The sequence below is a fragment of the Triturus cristatus genome, chromosome 2_2 (genome assembly GCF_964204655.1).
Source record: "Triturus cristatus chromosome 2_2, aTriCri1.1, whole genome shotgun sequence".
In the NCBI taxonomy this organism is placed as follows: Eukaryota; Metazoa; Chordata; class Amphibia; order Caudata; family Salamandridae; genus Triturus; species Triturus cristatus.
The window spans coordinates 647,013,161-647,027,355 of record NC_140582.1 but is presented as its reverse complement, the minus strand read 5'-3'; positions in this window follow the sequence as shown (position 1 = coordinate 647,027,355).

Below are 14,195 nucleotides of genomic sequence, written 5' to 3'. Positions count from 1 at the left end.
TCCATCATCAAGGTCCTGGACAATATTGCCCCAGCCAAATTAAAACTACATAAAAATAACCCCGCTAAAGCCTGGTTTAATGCTGATCTCAACAATGAGAGATGCTCTCTAAGGCTGTTCGAACGCACGTGGAGACAACACCCCTCCCCCCCCGAATCTAGCTCTCCTCAGAACTGCAAGGGCTAACTACAAAAAGCACATCCTCAATGAAAAGGCCGCCTTCTTCCGCTCTCAAATTGACCGGACCAAAAATCGACCCAAGGAACTTTTCAGCATTATCAAAAATCAAACTGCTTCTGCCCCTCCCAAACTATTGGCCTCTATCGAAAGATGTGATGAAATTGCTAACTTTTTTTCTGATAAAATCGCCAAGATTGATCAATCCTTTGCGTTATCCCTCCCTCCACACTGCTCATCATCCCTCTTTGACCTCCCTTCCAAGTCTCCTTTTACACCTATGCCCCTGCCTGACTCTGTTCTTCTCCGGCCCGCAGACTCCCCTCCTGAACATTTCCTCACCAGCCCACAGCTAAAAATTAATGCATCTTGGCTTAGCTTTACCCTTGTTACAGAGCATGAAGTTCTCAACATCATCACCAAGCTGAAACCCTCCTCTCATACCTTTGACCCTCTCCCTGCTGACCTTGTTCAAGATTTAAAGGATACCATTGCACCTTATTGGACCACCATCATCAACTCCTCCTTGGCCACTGGGTGGGTCCCTGTTTCCCTCCAACATGGCCAAATCACTCCTATCCTCAAAAATGCCACTGCCCACCGACCTTAACAATCTGCGTCCCATCTCTAATCTTCCTCTTCTATCCAAGGCTCTCAAAAACGCACCTTGCTCCAACTGGACAAGCACATTGACTCTTTCTGCCTTTTGGACACATTACAGTCTGGCTTTAGAAAGGGCTGCAGTACTGAAACTGCTATGCTCAACATTGTTGAGGAAATATGAATTTTTATGATCAATTGTGTCCCCTATCTAGACCCCAACGGCTCCATGTACATGCTACAAGTACATGTATGTTCCCTCCACTTCAAGCTATGAAGACGCAAATACAATTGTGTCCAACGTTAATATGTCCTCTTTCAGATCTGCCATGAATGGGTCAGATATTCCGTTCCTAAGTATGCCTTGCCACCGTCTTTATATGGTATACTTTTCACGTTTTTCACGTTTTCCAGCTCTGGCAAGGTAGGCCCTGAATTCTGCCATCAAGCTTTTCCTGCTTCTGCCTCTGAATGCTCCAGCCTGGACCTGTATCTGTATCCATGAACTTTGTCTTACTCCCTGCACGGCTAACGGTGCCTAGCCCGGCCTGTTGCCTGCCAAAACTGTATTCAGCCTTCAAGTTATCTGCTCCGCTCCTCGAGAAATGCATTCCTGTCTAGTAGCTTAGGTAAACATCCCTCCAGCTGCAGAGCAAAGGGCCCGGCCTCACTGTCTCCGTGCAAGTAATTCATGACTTTCGTTACCATGGTAGGCCCATGCCCCCTCGCATCTCATGTAGACACTTAGACGCTTGTACACGCACTAGCAGTCAGTATAGAATAGGCTCTGTTCAAAAGACCTTTCCTTCCAGATAATATAGTTCCTTAAACACAAGATATTAGATACGATTTGGGATTAGGTTGTCCTGACATCCCAGACTTCTGTCTCCTCATGTAGGGCTAAATGTCAAGTTCCCTTCACCCTCTAGTTACACGTCAATCACACGTCATGCGGCTGCGCGCGCATCTCTGCCATGTATTTCTGCTGACTTCGCAGGATTCTCTTATGGATCCACCCACTTGTGTCATCATCATAATGACGTTTCTAGTATACGCCTTTATGCACGCCTATTGTAACGCCTTTTTCATTACGTATGTGTATTCTTATCTCTCTTCTCAGCTGTAACGCCTTCTGCATATGTCTTTACTGTAATGCATTTACTATAAATATGATAACCTGTCAATAATGTATTGCTGATCCCTTCCTGAACCTTCGTGGTGACGGAACTCGATTGCCTGGTTCGAACCATAATTCCTTTGTAAGGAATAAATTCCCTTTTATAACCTCAAATACCACGGATTCTGCCTCTTATTTTTACTGAGTTATTCTTATTGAATTTTACCGCATAAATTAAGTCTAGGTAATTTAAATTTACCACATAATTGGCGCCCGAATAGGGACACCTCTCACACCCCACGCGCCGGAGGTGCGTTGCAGACCCGGTCTCCTGCCACAGCCGGACGGACAATTACGCGTACCCGCAGGATTTCCTGTATCTCCCTCAGGCCAACGGGGGCGACTGAGGCTGCGATCAACTCCCAGACGAGGCGGTGAGGAGTGCGGAGAATCCCGACCAGAGCCTAGCTGAGAGAGCAAGATCCGAGGTATACAGAGGCCCACCAGATTCCGAAGTTCCGAAGTATCTAAGTCACGAGTCGAGTCCAGTCCAGTTTGGTCTAGTCCAGTCCAGACTTCCGAGGCCTTCCGTTCCGTGCTTCCCGGTGAGTACCGTTGCTGGGGACGCATCTAGACGTGCACATTAGTTTGTGCCGGTCAAGACGGGTTTGGGTACACAGACCTGGTCTGCACTGTTTCAGCAGTGTATCTGTACTGTTTAGCAGTACATCCAATATATTTAGTATTATGCAGTTAACTAGTTTTATTCTAATTATTATTGTTCGTTTCTAAAAAAGTTTTTGATATGTTTTAAATGTCGTGGTATGAGTGATTGTTCGATCTTCATTATTGTGTTTATTGTAATTATTGTGTTCAAGACCGAGTAAGAATTAAGTAGCAAGGTTCAAGATGCCGTTATTTTCAAAATTAAGACAGATAAAAACTAGAAAAGGGATACTCGAGGAAGCTGTTCCCATTCCACCTAGGGACACTCCAGGGTACTTTATGTACCATAAACATGGCCTAGATGCCGTATTATATCTTGATCTATGGGTGGACTACACCAAGGATTTAGCAGAGAGTCAGAGATGGCCCGCTGCTGGGACATGGGATGCAGATTGCATCATGAGAGTAGAAGAAGTATTATGGAAAAAGAAAGCCAGACAGTCACAGAAAGATGCCATTGAACTATGGCGTAAAGAATCGCATAGACGCACAGAGAAAGCGCTCAGAAAAGAAGAAAAAAGTAGGGAAGATTCAGAACGAGCCCGAGAAAACATATTAATTGACGAAGGTATCCGAGTAAAAACAGAACAAGTAGACAGACAACGAAACACTCTTATGAATGGTATGTATCCTCTTCTGGCCGAGGGTTTGCCTAAGGCCACCCTGGAGGTACCAAAAGATCTGCCACCTCCATTACTCCCGATTAAAGTACATCCCAAGACCGCAAAGGACATTTTCCTTTCTTCCTATTTAGATGATGCAGCCCCCGAATATGCTAATGGTGCGCAGCCACGCACACCACCTGTTAACGACGCTCAACCCCAAGATCAGCTGCCCCCACCTCCGCAGCAACAAACTCCTCCTCACGTTCTAAACGTTCCACCTGTTTCTACAGTCCTTCCTGCATCTACACTCTCTACCCTACACCCAACAAATCCTTTTGGACTTGGCACCTCAGGAGGTGCGACAGGAGGTTTTTCCACGCCACCGCCAGCATCTAGATTGACTTATAGGGATTTAGCACACCAACGTACACCCCAAACAGCTAATCACAATATACTTAATGAGCCTCTTACAGATTGTAGATATGATCCAGTGCCAGGTAAACACGACAGAATGTTGCTATCATCAGTACGTTTACGACGAGTTGCAAACTATTTAATGACATTACCAGGAATGGTTGAACATCTAGACAAAATATATCGCTTTGTCCAAACGGGGCAAGGTCCTGAAAGTATTGGCGAGGCCATGGAATACCAGAAGGTGGACATGCAAAAATTATTGTTACGCTTTTTCATAAACTGCTTGATCAGAAACAGAGATAGGCCTGAGGTAGATCCGGAGGAAATGCAAGTACTTACCAGATGGGGTCAGAATATAGCAGACGGAAAACATGATAAACAGAAGAATATAGAAGTTATGTACCGAAAGATCAGAAAAGAAGTAGAACGAATACATGAAAGAAGATTAGAGGCAGATAAAACTGAATCAGAGGAAGAGGAGGAGGAACAGTCAGAAATGAACACAGGACAATTAGAATTACCAGCTAGACAAACGATAGCTTATGTAGGTAAGGGAAGAACTTTTAATAAAACAATACGTCCGATGCGTCCAGAATGTAACAGAATTTTTCAAACAGCTATCTCAAATCCGAGGACCCCTGAACACTTATTCCAGGCTACTGATAAATTACTTCGAGAACGAAGGGGGTACCATGTGCTCGATTCTATGGATGAACAAGAATTAGCCAGGTCAGCAGTACAATGGGCTGACAGTTCTGAAAAATACAGTGATGATGCGCTAGCACACACGTTTCTGAATCTTACACCCGACGAACAGCGTTTAGCTAGTATATACATGATACAACATCTCCTTATATTGTATAAAAATGAACACTCCGATCCTGGTCCCCTACCTGATATACTGATAGAACTACTCATGAATAAATGGAGAGGTCTAGGTACCGATCTAATTAAAGTAATTCTAGAATACCGACATAGATATAGTGCCTTTTTGTGTCCAGAACATGATCCAGCTCCCTCCATGGAAAGAAAAACGTATTACATAGACAGACAGAATCCCTTGCGCGAAGTACACCCAGTTAGAAATGATGATAATACGTTTAGACGCGTGTTCATGTACACGCCCATAACTAAAATAGAACTATTGGAAATGAAAAAATTAGTGCCCAGCCATGACAAAGATCCAGCAGGTTTTCACCGTGAACTAAAGGACATGTTACTCATGGGTGATTATACCTATCCTGACATTATGAAAATATTGAAAGTATTATTGCCTGCCGGTATTTACGAGAAACTCAAAGAAAAAGAGTGGGAAGTGGGAGACCAAAAGATTGATTGAACCGCATTAGAAAACGAAGAAAATGCCCAAACTGCAGGCGTAGGGCTTGGGGACAAAACTAAAGCATTACCAGGATTATTAGTACAAGTTTTGCCACGTTTATTAACTATGAAAAAGGAAGACTGGGGAGCAATCTCAGCTTGCAAACAGAAACCCGATGAAGACACTAGTGATTTTTATTCCCGATTTGAAAAATGTTTTGGTATTAATAGCGGCCTGAAAGCAAGTAGCGATTCATATCCACTTCTTTTTGTAACAAAACTAGTCGAGAATTCCCTGCCACAGGTTAAAAACAGAGTATTGAAAGTTGAGAGCACTTGGCAAGCTAACACTCCTTCACAAATGTTACAAATGTTACAGTATCACCAGAATAGGATTAGAGAAGAACAAGAACACGAACAGAGACGTATGAAAGACACGAAAATGAAAATGCTCGTCGCTCAGTCAGTTCCAGCTGACGGTCATAAAAAGGGTGCGACACAGTCCAGTAATTCAGCGGTTCCCGTTAACGGGACATGCAACTATTGTAAACAGCCAGGTCATTATATAAACGATTGTGCAGTTCTGAAACATAATATCTCTACGGGTAAAACCAAGGAGAGACCACGTCCGCCTAGACAGGATCAGATCCAACAACAAGCACCTCAACATGTACAACCTATGCCGGTTCCACAACAGACCGTAGTGGTACCACAGCCACAGCCTATTGCCGCAACACAAAACACGACACAACAGATGTACCAGTATGCACAAAATGACTATCCAGATTATCAGCGCTACACATGAAATAGCCTAGAGAGGGAAGTTGGCTTACCCCTTATTGAGGTTCCTGTAGATCAAGAGGGTCCTTATGTACAGAGTCAAGTATTAGGGAAAGACAGAAAGTTTTTACTTGATACAGGGGCAAGCAGAACAACTATAAGTCACGACGAAGTCCCAGGGGCACCCCTCTCAGGCTCACAAAATATTTCCCTTGGTTTTTCAGGAAAGCCTACTATTAACGAAGTATCGCAACCGCTTCCACTTACAGTTGGTCCATTGACACGGACTACAGATCTATTGCTTACAAAATCATGCCCAGAAAACTTGTTAGGTATAAAAACATTGAAAGCTCTAGGAGCTATAATATGTTGTTCTCCGGACGGAGTACGACTATTTTTGCGTGACTTTAAAGGTCACTACGTGTCAAGAGACATGGATCACCGGTTACAGAATCTACCTGCACATTTATGGGCACAAGGCCCCACTGATGTAGGTTGTATGCACATTACACCATATCGAGTCACACTCAAAGCAGGAGTGGTATTACCACGAATGCGACAATACAAGTTACCTCCAGATGCTGTAGTGGCTTTACTGCAAATCATTGACGAGCTCATTGCACAAGGAGTGGTTGTGGAAACCGACTCCAATGTATGTAATTCTCCGATCATTCCGATTCTTAGACGAACTGATCCAAAGGCACCCCCAGTATATCGATTAGTTATTGATCTGCGCAAATTGAATAAATGCATTGTATCACAATATCCCGTGGTCCCAGATATCTCTTCATTACTAACAGCTATTGATTCAGAAGCAACGTTCTTTACTGTAATTGACCTCAAGAACGCCTTCTTTAGCGTCCCAATCGATCCGGAAAGCCAATATTTGTTCGGATTTAGTTTAAATGGACGAAGCTTTAAATTCGCACGCGCACCTCAAGGATTTACAGAAAGTCCTAGCATCTACAGCCAAGCACTGAAAAGACAACTTGACAGTATCCACATGCCAGTTAACACTGCACTGCTTCAGTATGTCGATGATCTGCTGATCACTGCCCGAAGCGAACCCGAATGTGAAAAAGCATCACTGACGTTTTTACATTTTCTGGCCGACAAGGGGCACAAGGTGTCCCCTTCGAAGCTACAATTCTGTGTTCAGCAAGTTGTGTACCTTGGGCACTTGCTGTCCAAGGGGGGGAGACAGCTCACACCTGACCGCATCCAGTTAATTGTAAACATGCCACCACCCAAGACACAAAAGGAGGTACGGCCCTTCATAGGCCTCACTTCGTACTGTAGGCAGTGGATCCCCCAGTACGCATTTCTAGCAAAACCACTCATTCAGTTGACAACCCAGGAGGCAGCGACATCGACTGTCCTCCCTTGGACTTCAGAACATACACAAGCTTTTGAAGACTTAAAGAAAGCCTTATGCCAAGCACCTGTTTTAGCGACACCATGTTACAGTAAGCCTTTTACACTCTTTGTTACAGAACGTGAAGGTACTGCCTTGTCAGTACTCACTCAGGAACAAGCAGGATCACACAAACCATGTGCTTACTTTTCTAGCACATTAGATCCCGTAGCTCAGGCTCTTCCTGCGTGCCTGAAATCAGTCGCAGCGACAGCTCTAGCGATCAGACAAAGTGATTCCATAGTATTAGGACATCAATTGACAGTACAAGTACCACACGCAGTAGAGGTTCTCTTGAACCAGACACAAACACAACACTTGACTATAGCACGACTGACAGGTTACGAACTAACATTGTTTCAGCCACACATAGAAATCAGACGTTGTAGTACATTAAATCCTGCCACACTTTTGCCATTAAGTGGAACAGACCCATTGGCACATGATTGTATTGAAGTCATTACTATTACGACAAAACCCAGACAAGACTTGACAGATGTCCCATTACCAGACCCAGACCTGACACTTTATGTGGATGGTTCATGTATGAGAACAAGTACAGGAGAGTTAGTGGCCGCTTATGCAGTCACAACAGACACCGAAGTCATTGAAACAAATTGTAGTGACACATTATCAGCTCAAGCAGCAGAGCTCATTGCTCTGACACAAGCCTGTATTCAAGCCAAAAATAAAAGAGTCAACATATATACAGATTCACGTTATGCATTCGGAGTTGTACACGACTTCGGAGTCCTTTGGCGAGAGAGAGGTTATTTGACTTCTCACGGTGCCAACATTCAACACGGTCCCCTCATTCAAGCTCTGTTAGATGCAATACATCTACCTGCTGCAAAATCTATCATGAAATGTAAGGCCCATACAAAAGTCACCGATATTATTTCCCAGGGTAACGACCTAGCAGACCGAACAGCTAAGCAAACAGCACAGAATAGGAATCATGCAACTGACTTGACAAAGACAATAGTCCAGACACACTGCATGACAGTTAGGGATCCCGCCCTTGATGTAATTGACATACAGACACATGCTACACCAGAGGAAATAAAGAAATGGACTGAATTAGGAGGGATCCAAACAGATCAGGGATGGATGACGAAGGGAAAATCTATATGGCTTCTCCCCGACTCAATGGTTCAAGTTATCATTAACACAATACATAGTCCAGCACATCTAGGAGAAAAAGCTATGTTAGACAGTATTCAACGCATTTGGTTCAACAAACACTTACGAGCTGCAGCCAAACAGAAAGTCCGAACTTGTATGATCTGTTGTCAGTTCAATCCAGGTAAAGGCGTACCTGTAGAGCAGGGTGGATTTCAACCTCCCGATCACCCTTTTGAAGTCCTCCAGATGGATTATATCCAGATGGAACGATGTCGAGGATTCAAATATGTCCTCGTAGTTGTATGCGCTCTTTCCCGTTGGACAGAGGCATATCCCGTCTCAGATTACACTGCCCCGACTACTGCCAAACAGTTAGTTCGTGAATTCTTCCCACGGTATGGTTTGCCCCGTGTCGTGTACTCAGATAATGGCCAGCCGTTCTCATCCGAGCTAATGAAACACATTTCACTCTTGTTAGGCTATCAATGGAAATTCCACTGTGTCCGGCATCCCGAGGCAGCAGGTCTCGTGGAACGTCATAATCAGACCCTGAAAATTCGACTTTCAAAAATCTGTAGAGAGAAAGGTGTCGACTGGATAGTAGCCTTACCAGTTGCACTCTTTTACATGAGAATGGTAGCACATTCTCGCACAGGGCTATCCCCGTACGAGGTGGTCTTCGGTAGGCCACCAAATATGTGGGGGACGCCTATACCTCGTAAAATCACTGATGTTGATTGTAATATGCTGACAGATTACCTTGCTTCCTTGATGTCTGCACTACAATCTTGCCGTTCACAGGTAGCTGCAGCCTTTCCCGACAACACCGAGGTGAAGCCCCATGAAGTGGTTCCTGGAAACTTTGTTTTCATAAGAAATTTCGACAGGAGGAGCCCGTTGGAGCCTCGCTGGCAAACGCCAAAACTGGTACTTCTAACCACGAGGACAGCAGTGAAGGTCGAGGGTCGCAAGGGTTGGCTACACTCGAGCCATATCAAGAAATTTCATGGACTACCATCTGATTTGAACTCTCAACTCTCCTGCCCCCTTCCACAGACTGATTTAAAACTCCCCCTGGTTGAGAAAACCGAATCACAGGAATACAAACTGAAACTAAGGTCTAGCAAATCAGACAATTCGATTGTTTAAGTCCTCTCCAAGGTGAATCGGTTGAATTAGTTTCTGACATGTATCCTCTAGACCGAATTAGAGAGAGAGATAGACAAGAACAGCTCAAGAAACGTGCATATTGTAAATCACTTCATAGTCACTGTATAGTGACATTGTTGATTATGTTTTTTCTAAGTTTTTTGATTATTGCTGCAAGTATACTGTTGCACATGTACTATCCTATTTTCAAGCGTGCTCATTCTGCTTACAATGTTACTGCCGAACATTCTTTTAGTGAACTACCTCCACATGAGTTGTCCTACAGATTTGCGCTGCGCAACAACACATTCATTAGTATGTTACATCATTCCCATCAGACCAGCAATGCTACAAATTGTTGGATATGTGGCCGACTCCCTCCCTATCAGAAATACAAAGGAGTTCTGCCTCTCTTTCCGTACCCGTTCACACACAATGGCTCCTGTGGAGCATGGTTTAGTTTGATTAACTCTTTAGATTCAAACACTGTAGTTTACCAGAGCAACTGGGTATGGGGAAACCTGAACTTAGTTTTGCTTAAAGCCTGTTACCCTAACAAGGAGGGACTTCCCAAAAGAACAGGAACTGACCTAGAAAATGAAGTATATGGATTAGGTAATTTTACACTTAACCTCATGATTCTGAATGTTGAATATGAAGCTGCACTAGTCTTGCCTGCTATGTCAGTATTACCAGTCCAAGGTGAATTATGTGTAAGAAAGAATGGTTCAGTACACTTGGGTCATAGTAAATGTACTACTGTGATCGAATTCAGTGATCAAGGCAAGTCTACATTTAGAGCTTCCCGTCATTCCTACTTCATATGTGGTCATACCGCATATATACGTTTACCTCTAGATTGGGATGGTACCTGTTACATTGCATTCCTTCTGCCACCTGTTTTCCTAGCCCCTCCTGATTATCATAGAAATACCAATCTAGTACACCATAGACCCCAGAGAGATATCCCGATTGTTGACTACACTGAAACAGCATGGGAACAATATACAGACTTCAATAAAGGTCTCTTTCCTTATATAGGTGTTGTCTCGAATAGTAAACTGATACGTAGATTAACCAGAACCCTTGAAGCAGTAGTGAATGAAACTACTTCCGCCCTAGGCAACTTAACAGAGGAGCAGTCTGCGATGCGGATTGTTGTTCTCCAAAATCGTCTTGTCCTTGACGTCATCCTAGCCGATAGGGGCGGAGCCTGTAGGGTCATCGGATCAAGTTGCTGTGTTTTCATTCCAGAAAACGCGCCATCCGTATATAAAGCCATAACTCGTCTTCACAAGATTGCAAACCAGATACATCAGAATCCAGGCACCTGGACATGGTCCGGTTGGTTCTGGAGCGTGTTGTCAGACTGGGGATGGAAAGTCCTATCCTTCCTAGGTATTGGCCTTCTCATAGTATTCAGTTGTTGCTTGTGTCTACAATGTGGACCAGCGATTTGCGGCCTGTGTGCCACATCGTGTATTCCACGTTCAAGTTCTCATTCAAAATCCCGGAAGAAGAAAGAAGAGCAAATGATGTTACATGAACAGATTGATGGATTCCTGAAGATCGATATTTCATGAAGGGTCCGTAGGGGACAAGGAGGGAATGAGGAAATATGAATTTTTATGATCAATTGTGTCCCCTATCTAGACCCCAACGGCTCCATGTACATGCTACAAGTACATGTATGTTCCCTCCACTTCAAGCTATGAAGACGCAAATACAATTGTGTCCAACGTTAATATGTCCTCTTTCAGATCTGCCATGAATGGGTCAGATATTCCGTTCCTAAGTATGCCTTGCCACCGTCTTTATATGGTATACTTTTCACGTTTTTCACGTTTTCCAGCTCTGGCAAGGTAGGCCCTGAATTCTGCCATCGAGCTTTTCCTGCTTCTGCCTCTGAATGCTCCAGCCTGGACCTGTATCTGTATCCATGAACTTTGTCTTACTCCCTGCACGGCTAACGGTGCCTAGCCCGGCCTGTTGCCTGCCAAAACTGTATTCAGCCTTCAAGTTATCTGCTCCGCTCCTCGAGAAATGCATTCCTGTCTAGTAGCTTAGGTAAACATCCCTCCAGCTGCAGAGCAAAGGGCCCGGCCTCACTGTCTCCGTGCAAGTAATTCATGACTTTCGTTACCATGGTAGGCCCATGCCCCCTCGCATCTCATGTAGACACTTAGACGCTTGTACACGCACTAGCAGTCAGTATAGAATAGGCTCTGTTCGAAAGACCTTTCCTTCCAGATAATATAGTTCCTTAAACACAAGATATTAGATACGATTTGGGATTAGGTTGTCCTGACATCCCAGACTTCTGTCTCCTCATGTAGGGCTAAATGTCAAGTCCCCTTCACCCTCTAGTTACACGTCAATCACACGTCATGCGGCTGCGCGCGCATCTCTGCCATGTATTTCTGCTGACTTCGCAGGATTCTCTTATGAATCCACCCACTTGTGTCATCATCATAATGACGTTTCTAGTATACGCCTTTATGCACGCCTATTGTAACGCCTTTTTCATTACGTATGTGTATTCTTATCTCTCTTCTCAGCTGTAACGCCTTCTGCATATGTCTTTACTGTAATGCATTTACTATAAATATGATAACCTGTCAATAATGTATTGCTGATCCCTTCCTGAACCTTCGTGGTGACGGAACTCGATTGCCTGGTTCGAACCATAATTCCTTTGTAAGGAATAAATTCCCTTTTATAACCTCAAATACCACGGATTCTGCCTCTTATTTTTACTGAGTTATTCTTATTGAATTTTACCGCATAAATTAAGTCTAGGTAATTTAAATTTACCACACATCCATCACTCCCTCGACAAGGAGAAGGCCTCCATTCTCATTCTTCTTGACCTCTCTGTGGCTTTCGATACTGTTAACCACTCCGCCTTACTCAACACCCTCAAAGATTGTTTTGGCTTCAATGGTCTAGTTCTAAAATGGTTCACCTCCATCTTTCAGCACAGAACCCAACAAATTAAAATCAGCAGCTGTCTCTCTAAACCTATTCCTGTCCCCCTGGGTGTTGCCCAAGGTTCTATTCTCTCTCTCTATTTAACCTCTTCATGGAACCCCTCACCCTCATTCTCAAGCAAGCAGGTATCAACTACCACCTCTATGCTGACGACACCCAGCTTTACTACAAGATCAATTCCCAAGCTGACATTCTGCACCTCAAGGATGCCCTGACTAAGATTCACCACTGGTTCATTCTCTTCGTTCCTAAAAACAACCAGCTCCCCATCCAACTCTGGATCTCTGACCTTAAAGCTCTCAACTGCTCTTTGTCCACTTCTAACTCAGTAAAGTACATTGCAATAAGCATAGACCACAACCTCAGCCTTTCTCCCCACATAAAAAATACGGCCAAAGGCGCTCTCTTCACCCTTCCCCACCTCAAGAAAATGAAACCCTTCATTCCTGCTGATGACTTTAAATTAGTTGTTCAATCACTAGTACTTTTTAGATTGGATTACGGTAATGCCATCCTCTCTGGAACACCGAAAGCCCACTTAGCCCCAATCAAATCTGTCCTTAACCTTGCGGCAAGACTTATTTCTGACTGTAAGCGGTTCGACCACATCTCACCCATCCTCAAAGAACTCAAATGGCTTCCCATCGAAGGCAGGTCCACCTACAAGAATGCTTGCATTACGCATAAAGCCTTGCATCTGCACACCCCATTCTATCCCGAAGACAAACTCCACAAAGTGGGTTGTGCTAGTGAAATGAGGAGCACAAATAATTTTGTGCTAGTATAGCCCTTGGTAAACAAGAAATCTACCCATTCACGCTCTTTCTCCGGATATGCTCCCACTATCTGGAACTCACTCCCCAAAGATCTACGTTGCAACCCATCCTACCTCAGCTTCAAAAAAGATCTCAAGCAGCAGCTTTTAAACAAATTCTGGGGGCCTTATTCCTGCCAACAATCTGGGTTTCACGACCTGCTCATGAAGGTTCTATGTTCCCGCCACTTTAAACCTGACTTACTACCCCCCTCTTCTGTTCCTTTCTTATTCTTCCACCCTCTCCCTACTAGTTCTCTTATATTCACTGCCTACGCCTTCATGCTTTCACCTCTCCCATCACCCGCCTCACTTCCTCCATGTCCCCACAATTTCCCCCCTCAGACCTGATTCACCCGAGCTAGCGTAATTGCTCAAGATCGGTTATTACCTAAATGTATTCCTTATTTTCGTGTTCATGTAATTATGGTTCTTGACATATTGGTATTAATATCATTGTCTTGCATCTTACCTCCTCGTACTAATGTTATACTGCAATTTGTTTCTCCCCCAAAGCATTCTGATACCTTTGGGTCTAGCCAGCGCTACAAAATAAATAAATAAATAATGTGTTTCCCCTGAGCCAAAGAGCATTCCTTCATAATCGCCATCTGTACTGCTGCAAGAATTTTCTCAATGGGGGAAAACGCATCTATGCTGATGTCTACAAATGCAATTAAGAGGCAATGAGGACCGTTTCTCCCTCATTGAAAGTCAGGTAAGTGAAACCCACTGTACCAGGTACAATACGTGTTAGTCGTGTTTTCACAGGTTAGCAAGAAATTGTTCGCAAGCAGAACAGACTGCAAAGACCGAAGAATTTCTGTATGTTACAGAAGCCAGCTGGAAGACGAAAAAATGGGTTGTTTCAATGCGTAAAGCACGTTGATACGCTGAGCATCATCAGGAATGTAAGTCCTCCCAAAATTAAAAAAACCCAGCAAAGATTATAACTGTAAT